Genomic DNA, 13,103 nt, shown 5'->3' on the forward strand with positions numbered 1-13,103 from the left:
TGCACTATAGTTAGCTCAGTACCAATCAAGAATCCCCAAGGAATTCCAAGAATTCTTGGTATACATTCGTTCCAACCCCCAACTCTCTTTTCTAGGTTTATCGATATTGAATCAATTGAACGCACTTCTAACACTTGTTCTACTTTTGGAAGACCCTGCGTTATATCACCAGATCTCGACTTTCATATATAAATGTAACTAATGTATCTCCTTCGTAAAGGATTTCTCCATAATGGCCATGAACGGTTGCTCCCGGAGTGGCCAAATAAGGCTTAGCGGATCTTATTACTACAGAGCCAATGTGAATAATTATAACTTGACCTGATTTTAGATGTGGTCCGTTTTTGGCCATACAGACATTTTCGCAAATAACTGTTCCAGGCTAATTATTGTGAAGCTTTCACAATAATTATGACAATAATTATGATGATAATTATGATGGAGAAAATACCAATTCAAATTGAATGGATTCAAAACACTGTTACTGCATGGATCGGGATTAATAACTCTCCCGTTTTCGTCCATTAAATAATATTTAAGTACTCGAAAAGTCTGTTTTAAATTGTCAAGTTTCAAATATTTAGCTACTGAGATCCGATTATGAGTTATTAAATTTAAATGGTAAAATAAATACAAATTCGCAATTTGAAGGGCTGTTCCTAAAGGGCCCAACGAATTTCTAATTGGAATTATAGGATCTCTTTAATTGATTCTTTTATTACATTGTGATGTTTTACATCGTTGAAGGGATCCATTCGAAAACAATTAGATGATGACAAAATTATCAAAGATTGACATTCCTTATTTCTATTCAACAACGTACTAATAGTTCCTTGATTTTGTTTAAGTGATTGTTGAATCCTTGTCTTGAAATAGATGGGATAAAATGGATTAATATTGGTGGATTTGCCCCATTATTAGAGATCGGCCCTGAACCCGATGGATCATTCCTTTTCTACTGATATATGAAATATGGATTTCACTAGGTTGATTCTTAAGAAATCACGAATCAGACCATTTGTGTTTACTTCCAACAAAGGAAGCGCGGGCCTCTTCGATAGAAGAACTTTTTTTCTTGGTCCCAATTCAACACTAAACAAGTACGAACTAATTGAATACTTGTGTCAGAAATTCCTCGAATCGGTTTACCATTTCCAGAAAGAATATAATTGACAACTCGAAGTTTCAGATTATCCTTTCCTGCAATAAATCCCGGGGAAAAGTGTTTCTAAATTTATACCGTTCGCTATCTCATATATGATTACTAGTCGAACCAAAACAAAATACTTTTCCTGGTAGGTGCGATTCGTTGGATATAGATCCAGTTTTTCTGTTTTTTGATTCCTTAGAATTTGTTTTTACTATTCCTGGTGGTATCAAGATACCACTGTGTCGGGATATTTTATCTGTCTCTCCCGGAAAATGGATATCTCCAGAAAAGATTTTAAGCTCAATTTTTTTTTTTTTTCTCTCCACTCGGACCAATCCGCCCACCCGACTTCTTGTATTTAAAGTGATTGGTGTATCTACTCCAATGATACTATTGTTCCGTACCATTAGGGAAGAAGATTCGGGTAAAATATACACTTCTTCGGGAATGAAAAAAAAGCGATCTACCTTCATTTGGTATTTTGGCTTAAATTCTTTGACTCCCCGATACTCAATCAAATCTTCTTTTTTGACGATTGAATGCACCCCTATAGCCCCATATTTAGTAATTCCCGAACTCTTTCTTCGGTATTGGGGATCGTCAAAATAAGCAAAAACACTATTTCTACGGAAAATACCATTTAGCGGTATTTCAATCGAGATAGCCGAGGAGCGGGTCATTAGTTTTTTTTCTTGTTCTTGAATTGATTGGAATGGGATGATGAATTTATTTCTTCGCCTCTTTGCCAATAAATCAGAATTCTCGTAGAGAATCGCGGGATATATGAGATTACAATGACCAGTACATACGATTCGATTAAGTTCTGAATAATAAGGAATCCTACTTGGTTTTTTACCCGAAAAATCTGAACTAAAGAATTTGGGTTTAACTTGATCATTATTTACGGAATTTACGGAAGGACTAGAAATATATCTTCTTTTGATAGAAAGAGAATGAACGTTCATTTGATCTTGATCCTTATGGAGCGAAAAAGGAACTATACTGGATCTGCACGAATTTCCTGATAATATCCATAAATGACTTGTTTTTGGTAAGAGATGGACATTACTATATGTAAATTCAGGTGCATGGTATACATCAGTACTCCAGTGCATTTCCCCTTCTGAATCGGAATAAATATGTTTTCGAACCTTCTCTTTAAAATTCAAAGTGTATGTTCCCGCCCGAATTTCAGCAATCACTTGTTCTGATTCTACATATTGATTGTTTTGAACTAAAAGGAAACTCTTTGGTGGAATAGTAGCGTTATGTATAATATCGTGACTTTCAATAGTTACATACAAGTCTATATAACATAGAAAAGCAGGATGCCCATGACGTGTACGTATGGGATGAACCAAATCCTCGTTAAATTTTATTTTTCCATTAGAGGGGCTCGTACATGTTCTGCAGTACCCCTGTGAATACTCCGCCGGTATGAAATGTTCTTAATGTTAGTTGAGTACCCGGCTCTCCAATGGATTGACCTGCAATAATACCTACGGCTTCCCCCAATTCCACTAGATCGCCATGAGTAGGACTCCGGCCATAACATAATCGACAGATCCAAGACGTACTCCTACAAGTAAAGGGAGTTCGAATAGATATTGTTTGTGTTCGAAAGGTTATGAATCGATTGGCAAGTCTAATCCCAATATCTTGATTTCGAATGGCAATGCATCGTAGACCCATATATATATTGTCTGCTAATACACGACCAATTAATGTTTGAATAAAAATTCTTTCCGACATCATCCCATTTTGAGGACTCACAGAAATCCCTCGGGTGGTGCCACAATCTGTTCTACGTACAACAATGTGTTGAACTACTTCAACAAGTCTACGCGTAAGATATCCAGCATCTGATGTTCGTACAGCGGTATCGACAACCCCTTTGCGGGCTCCGTAGCAAGAAATGATATATTCTGTTAAAGATAGTCCTTCGCGTAAATTGCTTTGAATAGGTAAATCGATCATTTGTCCTTGTGGATCCGACATTAATCCTCCTATACCTACTAATTGGTGTACTTGAGATACATTTCCCCTAGCCCCGAAAAAAGAGCATTATATGGACTGGATTAAAGGGTTCCGTCATCCTAAAATTAAGATTCATTTCTTGTCGCAAATATTCACTTGTAGCATACCATATCCCAATAGATTGGCGTAATTTTCACCGCGTGTACATTTCCATAATGATAGTGTTTTTCCAAAATCAAACTTTGTTGTTCAGCATCTTGAACTAGCCATCCCTTAGAAGGTATTGTTAAAAGATCATCAATTCCTAATGAAATGGATGTAGCAGTGGCTTGCTGGAAACCCAGAGTCTTTACTTGATCCAGGATGTGTGATGTATATGCCATTCCAAAATGATCTATTAATCTGCTAATAAGTCGTTTAATGGCAGTTCCATCTATCACTTTATTGTGAAAGACCAGATTGGCCCGTTTGGCCATAAGTACCTCCATATTCCGCTGAGTAGAGTTCGACAATGGATTTGAGCCAATGATTGGAAACTTCCTTTCTCGATCTTGATTTGCATAGAAATGAAATTCAGGAACTAGGGTCCTAGCTGAACTGAAGAGATCGGAATTCATGCCAGTGTCATAGAATTACTTAGCTTAGATCCCTATGATTAGATACCATCTGAGCCGGCTTGGCAAAACCCTTGTATAGCTTCTTCGATTTCTCGATAAAGAGAAATATGACCAACAGTAGTTCGAATGTATATACAAAGAATTTCTTTTTATATTTCTTACTATTAGATAGTGTTCATAAATCTCATGATAGGTACCCAAAGATTCATAGTGAACTTCGACGGGAGCTTCTCTTGAAGCAATAGCGCGTTGATCTAGTTGCCAACGGAGCCACAAAGGACTATCTAAATTGATTCTTTCTGCCGATAAGCACCAATTGCATCATAGGAATTAGAAAAAAGGATTCTTTCGTATATTGATTGTTATTATCGTAAATTCTTTCATTTTGATAATTTCTGTGATTACATGGATTATACCTATTTGCACAAATACCTCGGCGATTCCTGCTTGTTAATACATAGAGCCCAATAAGCATATCTTGAGTTGGTATGGAAATGGGATCTCCAATAGCTGGAGATAAGAGATTCATATGAGAAAATATAAGTAAACGAGCCTCCGCTTGAGCCTCCAACGATAAAGGTACATGAACAGCCATTTGATCCCCATCAAAGTCTGCATTGAATCCCTTACAAACTAATGGATGTAAACAAATAGCGCGGCCTTCCACTAAAATGGGTTGGAATGCCTGTATGCCTAATCTATGCAAAGTCGGCGCTCTATTCAGTAATACCGGATGCCCCTGCATAACTTCCTGAAGTATTTCCCATACAATTGGCTCTTTTTCCCGAATTTTACTCTTAGCAACTCCTATGTTCGAAGCAAGATGTTGTCTAATTAGACCACGAATTACAAATATCTGGAAAAGTTCTATTGCTATTTCGCGAGGCAATCCACATCGATGTAATGAAAGTGAGGGGCCTACGACAATGACAGAACGCCCCGAATAATCAACCCGTTTTCCAAGCATAGTCTCACGAAATCTTCCTTCTTTGCCTTCAATTACATCCGAAAACGACTTGTAAACCTTATTATGACTGTCTCTCATTGGTTGTCCGCGGATTCCATTATCAAGAAGTGTATCCACGGCTTCTTGTACTAATTTTCCTGACACATTACTAATTCTCCTGGCGTAGATCTACTTGCTGTTAATAGATCAATAAGAGTATTGTTCCGATAGATAACTCTTCTATAGAGTTCATTAATATCTGAACTCATTAGTTTACCCCCATCTATCTGAATGATCGGTCTCAACTCGGGAGGAAGAACTGGTAATAGACATAAAACCATCCATTCTGGTTCTATATTTGTTCGAATAAAATGCTTAGCTAATTCCACGCGTCGAACCAAAAATCCTTTCTCTTCCAACTTTCGATCTTCCCATTCATTCCCCGTAGGCCCTTCTTCCCCTAATTCTTTCCATTCTACCGATGAATAATCTATAATAATTCGCAAATCTAGATCGGCTAATTGTTCTCGGATAGCACCAGCTCCTGTAGAAATTTCTCGATTTCGAAATGTATCGAAGCCTTGGGCAGTAAAAAAAAGTGGAATACTGTATTTCCAGGATTGAATTTCGTATTCGAATGAACCTCGTAATCGTAAAAAGTAGGTTTTTAGCTATGGGCCTAGCAAAAGAAAAATTGGGATAGGATCCTATACTCCTATACTATAGGTCTCCCCCTTCAAAATCGGACGTGAAAGTTTCCTCTCATCCGGCCCAAGTAGTTATACCAAATAGAAAGAAAAGGGTTCCTGCTTTCAAATTTCAAAATCGATAAAAACCAAAAAAGAGCTACTCCTTACTCAAGTTCCCAATGAATAATGAACACCAAGCAAGCTCTCATTAATTCCTTCTTCCTTTTTTTTTTTCGAATTTCTGAATTCTTTATTCAATTATCACAACTTATTCAATTTTCACAATTACGATCTAAATGAAATGTGAAATTCTTGAGTAGTCTACTTCCCTTCGAATGATAAAATCCTAGTACCTTAGAATTCATAAGGGATTTATTTGTCTATGTCTCTTTCTATTCGATCTCTTAGGTCCCGAACTCACCTCGACGGTTATGCCACGATGCTGTTAAAGCCTATATGCGATGTATAGACTCCTGTAACCATGACATATTTGATTACTTGAGTATAAACATAGTTTCTTTCTATTTTTAAAATAAAAAGAAAGAAAGAAGTCGGTTTTCACGAGGTACAACTAGGAATTCCTATTTTTTCGTTACTGCATCGACCATAGACCAATTCCTCTTTTATTGGGGAGTATTGAATACACCCATAATTCTGAGCTTCATGTTACTCCTCTCAAGAGACATGTCAGATCCAGGGCATCCCAAAATAAATGGGATGACAGTTTTTCATTTCAAAACTGTAAAATCAGAATTTCGATCAAATCACACATCGCAATATACTAGGCCTTCTAATTCTTTAAGAGGTTTATCTAAAAGATTTGCGATATAACTAGGAAGACGTTTCAAATACCACACATGAGTTACTGGGCATGCCAGTTTGATGTAGCCCATTTGATATCTTCGTATCCGAGAATCAACAAATTCGACTCCGCATTGTTCACAAAATTTTGGTCTTCTTTTCATTTCTGATTACTCGATAATTTCCACAAGCACAAATTCCACTTTTATAGGCCCAAATTCTTTCACAAAACAATCCACCTTTTCAGGTTTATTGGTTTTGTAATGAAAAGTATAGGGTTTTGTCACTTCTCCAACAATCTCCCCATTAGGTAGGATTTTTTTGGCCCAAGCACTTATTTGTTGAGGCGAAACTGATCCAATTCGGAGTTGTTGATGTTTATACCGATCAATCATAGAAGAAAAATTCTGATTCATCCTGATTAAGCTTCCTTCCTATTCATCTGGAAGTTCTTCTCAGATACAAGGAAATGATTCAGTTCCAGAGCCAAAGATCGTAGTTCTCGAACGAGCAATCGAAAAGATTCTGGAGCGTCTTCAGGTTTAGGTATTGTTCCTCCGATGATTGTAGTACCAAGCACTTCTTGGCGAGCTCTAATATGATCAGATTTATAAGTAAGCATTTCTTGTAAAATATGAGAAACACCAAATCCTTCTAGAGCCCAAACCTCCATTTCTCCGACTCGTTGTCCCCTTGCTTGGCCCTTCCTCTAAGGGGTTGTTGGGTAACAAGTGCATAATGTCCACTGGAACGTCCATGTATTTTATCATCAACTTGATGAATTAATTTCAAGATATAAGGCTTTCCTATTATAACAGGCTGCCCAAAGGGATCCCCCGTTCTTCCACTCAAATATTCTACTTTTCCCGGATATTCGGGTTCAAATACCCACGGATTTGCTGTTTGCTTACTGGCTTCATATAATTCAGAAAATACAAGTTTCTCGAGGCCTCTTGTTCATATCTCTCATCAAAGGGTGCTATTCGATAATGTCTATCTAGCAGACCTCCCGCCAACCTGAGTGAGCATTCAAATATCTGTCCTACATTCATTCGTGAAGGTACTCCTAATGGGTTGAAGACCATATCAACAGGCCTTCCATCTTGCAAATAAGGCATATCTTGTCTAGGCAAAATTTTGGAAATGATGCCTTTATTTCCATGTCTTCCAGCGACTTTATCACCCACTTTGATTTCACGTTTCTGTAAAATATATATACGAATCGTTTCCGGATTATAACTGGAACCCCCCTTTTTCTGGACCCATCTCACATCAATAACTCGCCCCCTACCACCTATAGGTAGTTTTAGACAAGTTTCCTTTGAAGTAGATACCTGAATACCAAGTATGGCTCTTAATAATCTATCTCGGGAGCATACGATGATTCTTTCGCCATTTGAGGCGTTAATTTACCTACTAAAATATCGCCCGTCTCTACCCAAGATCCTAGCATCACAATTCCATTTTTGTCTAAATTTCGGAGTAAATGGGCTTCTAGATGCGGTATTTCATTAGTGATCCTTTCAGGTCCTTGGCTTGTCACATGAGTCTGAATTTCATATTTCCGTATGTGAAAAGAAGTATAAATATCTTCATATACCAGACGTTCGCTAATGAGTACCGCATCCTCAAAATTGTAACCTTCCCACGGCATATAAGCCACTAATACGTTTTTGCCCAAGGCGAGTTCGCCACCAATTGTAGCGGCACCATCCGCTAAAACTTGTCCCTTTTTAATGCATTTACCCCGCGGAACCTGGGGTTTTTGATGCATACAAGTATTTTGTTGGAACGTTGATACATAACTAATGGAATGCGTAGAGTATCCCCATTGCCCGATAAAATGATCTTGTCAATATCAGTATAAATTATCTTTCCTTCGCGTTCGGCTATAGCGGGAACCCCTGAATCTAGAGCCACTTGGCGTTCCAATCCAGTCCCAACAATGCATTTTTCGGACCGAGAAAGTGGAACTGCTTGACGTTGCATATTAGAACTCATTAAAGCCCGATTCGCATCATTATGCTCGATAAAAGGAATGAGGGAAGCTCCGATAGAAAAATATTGGAAGGGAAAAATACTTCGAAGATGCACTTGTTCCCATGCAATAGTCAGGAATTCTTGACGATATCGAGCTGGGGCAACCTGTTCTTCCTGAACACCTCGATTTAGCGCCAAAGAATTTCCTGCCGCTACCATATGGTATTCCTCTCTATTTGGTGATAAATAAAACATCCGTACTTTTTTTGATTCCTCAGAGATTACATAAAATGGGCTTCTAAAGACCCCCAATGACCAATCTTGGCATGAATTGCTAAAGATCCAATAAGTCCAACATTGATTCCTTCAGATGTGTCAATTGGGCAAATCCGCCCATAGTGACTAGGGTGGATATCTCGTATCCGAAAACTAGCAGTTCGCCCTGTCAATCCTCCAGGACCCAAATAACTCGATTTTCTCCCATGAACTATTTGTGTCAATGGATTAGTTCGATCCAAAACTTGAGATAATGGGTGTAACCCGAAAAAAGATTCATAAGTGGTTGTTAATGGAGTTGAAGTTACCAAAGTTTGAGGAGTCGGTATCAATTTATGCCTAATTGCTCCACATATAGTCCTCTAACCACATTTTCTAAACGAATCAGAGCCAATCCGAATTGATCTTGTAAAAGATCCGCTACAGAACGAATACGTTTATTTTTAAATGATTCATATCGTCAAGTGTACCCATTCCAAATTTCATTCCAATCAAATGATCCGCAGCTGCCAATATATCTCGCGGTAACAAAATGTATTGTTATGAGGTATATCAAGATTCAGTCTCCGGTTCATATTTAATCGACCAATCCTTCCTAATTCACATCTTTGTTGAAAGAATTTCTTTGTAATTCCTTACATAAGGATTCAGAAAATACCGGATCTCCGCCTACACAAGTAAATTGTTGATAAAACTCCAAAATGGCATTTTCCTTTGACCCAATTTTTTTTTTCCTTATCATTCAGGAAAGATAAGAAAATTTCAGGGTAGCGCATTCTCTAAAATTTCTCTTAGATTCAAACCCATAGCGGATAATAGAACTAGAATAGATATTTTCTGTTTCCTACTTACACGAGCCCATATCCTTGCTTTTCTATCAATCTCTAATTCTACTCGCCCCCCAATCTGATATTATGGTGCCGGTATAGACCGAAATTCCGTTATGATCCAATTCTGACCGGTAATAGATACCGGACTTTGCAATATTTGATTGATCACAATTCTGTATATTCCATTTATTATAAAAGTTCCCAGGAATTCATTAGAGGAATGTTTCCAATAAAAATAGTTTGTTCTTGCATATCCCTACTAGTTTTCCAAATTAATCCCGCGGATATATATAATTCAGAAGAATATGTAAGTGATTCATATACAGCATCTCCTTCTTTTATCAACGGTTCTACTAATTGATATGTTTCCACAAATAATTGAAATTCAATTTCTTGATCTGTATCTTCAATTTTTGGAAACTTATAAAGTTCTTCTGTTAAGCCCTGATCAATGAACCTACAAAATCCTTCAAATTGTATCTGATTCAATCCAGGTATTGTAGACATTCCCTCATTTCCATCCCCGAGCATTTTGAATTTCCCGTTTATTAAAAAAATTCCATTATTGTATTGGATCGTTCTTCATTCAAATTATATGGATCGATCTAGCAATGATGGAATTTATATTCTGTTTACAGAATCACATAAAATTTTATCTATCTCCATAGATATGGAATGTATGAAATACGTATGAACGGAGGAATAAAGAGAAGTTTATACTCAAATTCGAATTTGCAACAGAGACAGCTGGAAAAGAATTGAGAAATTCCACTTACCTTAGACTTATGAAATTTTGTATAGAATAGCAAAACAAAAAGTGATTCAATTTCTACCATTATTATGATATTACATATTCCAATACGCTTGGATACCAATTTCCAATACGCTTGGATACCAATAAAATAACTGAATTCGGGATTAAATCTTCGATGAGAGAAAAACCAATAATCCGAAACAATATAAAGTTGATTTTTGATTTTTTTTAGCACTTAGCTTTTCATGGATTTCATTGTTTAGTTCAAAAAAATTTGCATAGAAGAGAGATTTTTTATATCTTTTTAATCGAGTTCATATACGATTGAAGTGCATAACATAAAACAAACATAAGAAGGCTTATTAAACATATGCGGGCATAACTATAGCTATCTCATAATTATAGCTATCTATACTATATATACGTCTCTCCTTTTACTGCAGTTCTATTTTGGACAGCGCATGTCATGCTCTATCAAAATTTATATTCCATTTTCATTGAATAGAAATTTTCCTATAGGAATCATAGACGGATAAGATAGATATCCGCATAAAATTTTATGTTCTAGGGTTTACATATACTCATAATTGTTGTTATAATTGAAACTGAGAAGAATTTTTTTTTATTGAAAAGAATCAATACGGATTGGTTACGTATCAATTTTTATTTTCATATCATTAGGATTAGAGAAATACAATTTCGATTGAAATCCAAGAATCGTTTATGAATTCACAGTTAATAGTTAATGGTTCCAATTTGTCCTTAATTTTTGAGTTTGTGACTGAAAATTGACTTTCATTTCCAATAGATAATAGAAAATTTAGATAGTGTGTGTTTTGAGATACTATACAAAATAAATGGAAAGATAGATCCAATCCAAAAAGAAAAAGAAACTCCTCCCCAAAAATAAAAAAAGCAAAAAAAGGTGGAATATTTTCGTCTATTTTGTGTTGCCTTGGCGGCATGGCTGAGTGGTATATGGGGACTGCAAATCCTTTTCCCAGTTCAAACTGGTGTCGCCTGATCAACAAAAACGCAAAATATCTTATTCCTTTTGCTGATATAACTTATCAAATTTGCTCCCAACAGAAGTACGCGGAGGAAAAGGCTTCTTGATACTGATACTTCCCAGGGTATTGCTGGCTATTTTGTTTGTACTAAAAATTGTACTAAACATTTTTCGATTCTACTATCAATCTTATAAGAATAAGATAAGAACTTCTTTGAATTAATTGGATTTTTGATTTTTTCATCACTATATTGAACAGAATCTTTTTTGACTCTGTGCCAACAATTCTACTATTATTAGTGAACAATAATGGAAAAATTCATTCATATTCATAGAGATAGAGGACATAATTCACATGGATATAGTAAGTCCCGCTTGGGCTGCTTTAATGGTAGTCTTTACATTTTCCCTTTCGCTCGTAGTATGGGGAAGAAGTGGACTTTAGGGGTATTACTAATTGAGTTGAGAAATCAAACTCTATCGCTTGTTTTATAGATCGTTCTGCAAAGATTAAAGATTTTTGAATTTATTAATTAATAATTAAATTGAATATTGAATTATTTAATTCAATTTCTAATTTCTTCCAAATTTAGAAATTGAATTAAAATATCTTCATATCTTCATTTCCAAAGTATATTGGATTCGAGCAAGTAATGTATTCTATGAATAATATATGAATAATAGCCTTTTAATCATAATCAAACAAATATTTCAATGATTCTCGTGTTCATATTTCGAAAGGAAAGGGAATACAAACGATAGGAAATTTATTCCAACCCAATTCTTCCTAAATTCTCTATTTCGGTAAACTGGTTCTTACCAGAATTATATATGAACAATGAGGAAGAACAGAACCCCCCTTTTTTGTCTTTTCTGTTCAAAGAGAAACGAAAGCAGTTCTTTTATTAGTTATTAAAAGTGATTAAATTAAGTGAATTTTTATGGGAAATAAGATAGACATAGTGGTTCTCCAATGAGATACTACGCATACTAAGATATTTTCTTGCTTAGTGCTTAGTTTAGTATTTGTTTTATTATTTTAGAAATTGGATTTGTGCTATACCTTATTGATTTGACTCATTTCATATTATGATTCAAAGGTTCAAAATCGGCAGGGTTTACTAATCCTTTCGCTGAAATCTGAAAAGTTTTTTATAAAGTTTTTATAGAATTCCTTTGATTGATTTTATTGTTTCGGTACATGGTAGGATTCATATTTTAAATAATCAGAAATCTAGGAATTAGAATCCTAAAAGTAAGAGTAAGAGTTGCCTTCGACATTAATTGGAATCAACACAAATCAAATAGATGAAGAAATAGAATTGGGACGTTATGGACATTCCATATAGATAATTGATATCTAGACATATGAATATGAGATGATATTATAGATATAGATTAATTTATATCTAGATTAAGCCTATATCTTTATATAGTACAACTGTATACACTAGAATAAAACGGATAGTATAGGATTTCTTCTATCATACTATCGGATCTCATAGAATACTGCTAATTCTAGTCTGCTCATTTCATTTAAGACTCAAAAAGGAACTTTTCATTTTTTCTTCAATCATTGATAAGAACTAAGAAGTCAAAGAAGTCAAGTTTCATTCAAATTAATCACTTTGACTAACCGTTTTACGTAAATTATAAGTAAAAAGCAGTAGGAACTAGAATGAACAGGGCAGTAGCAATAAACGCAAGAATATTTACTTCCATAATCTCATCGTTTCTTTTCTTTACTTCGTAATAACTCGGGATTTAATCCCATAGAGATAATAAATAAAAATCTTTCGCCTCTAAATTCAATGGGATGAATTCCATCTCGATGATATCGAGTCTGATCAATATCATGAATAACAATATCTGAGTTATCAAATCGATTCATCGTCGAGAATTGAATAGTATAACATAGAAAGATCGTTTATCCATACTGAATTCAAAAATGGCTGGATTCTTGATTCAATTGATAATTTTTTCCATTACTTTTTTTTTATTTGATATTTATTTTAATATCCCCATTCTTTGGTAATGGAATGCATAGAATATATTAAAATAAAAACTTCAGTGC

General features: G+C 35.4%; 2 pseudogenes; both read right to left on the bottom strand.

Annotated features, from left to right (window-relative positions):
• The window catches only part of LOC125368895, a 4,340-nt pseudogene extending 596 nt beyond the window's left edge, over positions 1 to 3,744 (bottom strand).
• A 38-nt stretch (positions 3,745 to 3,782) lies between these two features.
• Positions 3,783 to 9,848, bottom strand: LOC125368896 (annotated as a pseudogene).
• Between the last annotated feature and the right edge of the window lie 3,255 nt (positions 9,849 to 13,103).

The sequence above is a fragment of the Ricinus communis genome, unplaced genomic scaffold (genome assembly GCF_019578655.1).
Source record: "Ricinus communis isolate WT05 ecotype wild-type unplaced genomic scaffold, ASM1957865v1 Ctg22, whole genome shotgun sequence".
NCBI lineage: Eukaryota > Viridiplantae > Streptophyta > Magnoliopsida > Malpighiales > Euphorbiaceae > Ricinus > Ricinus communis.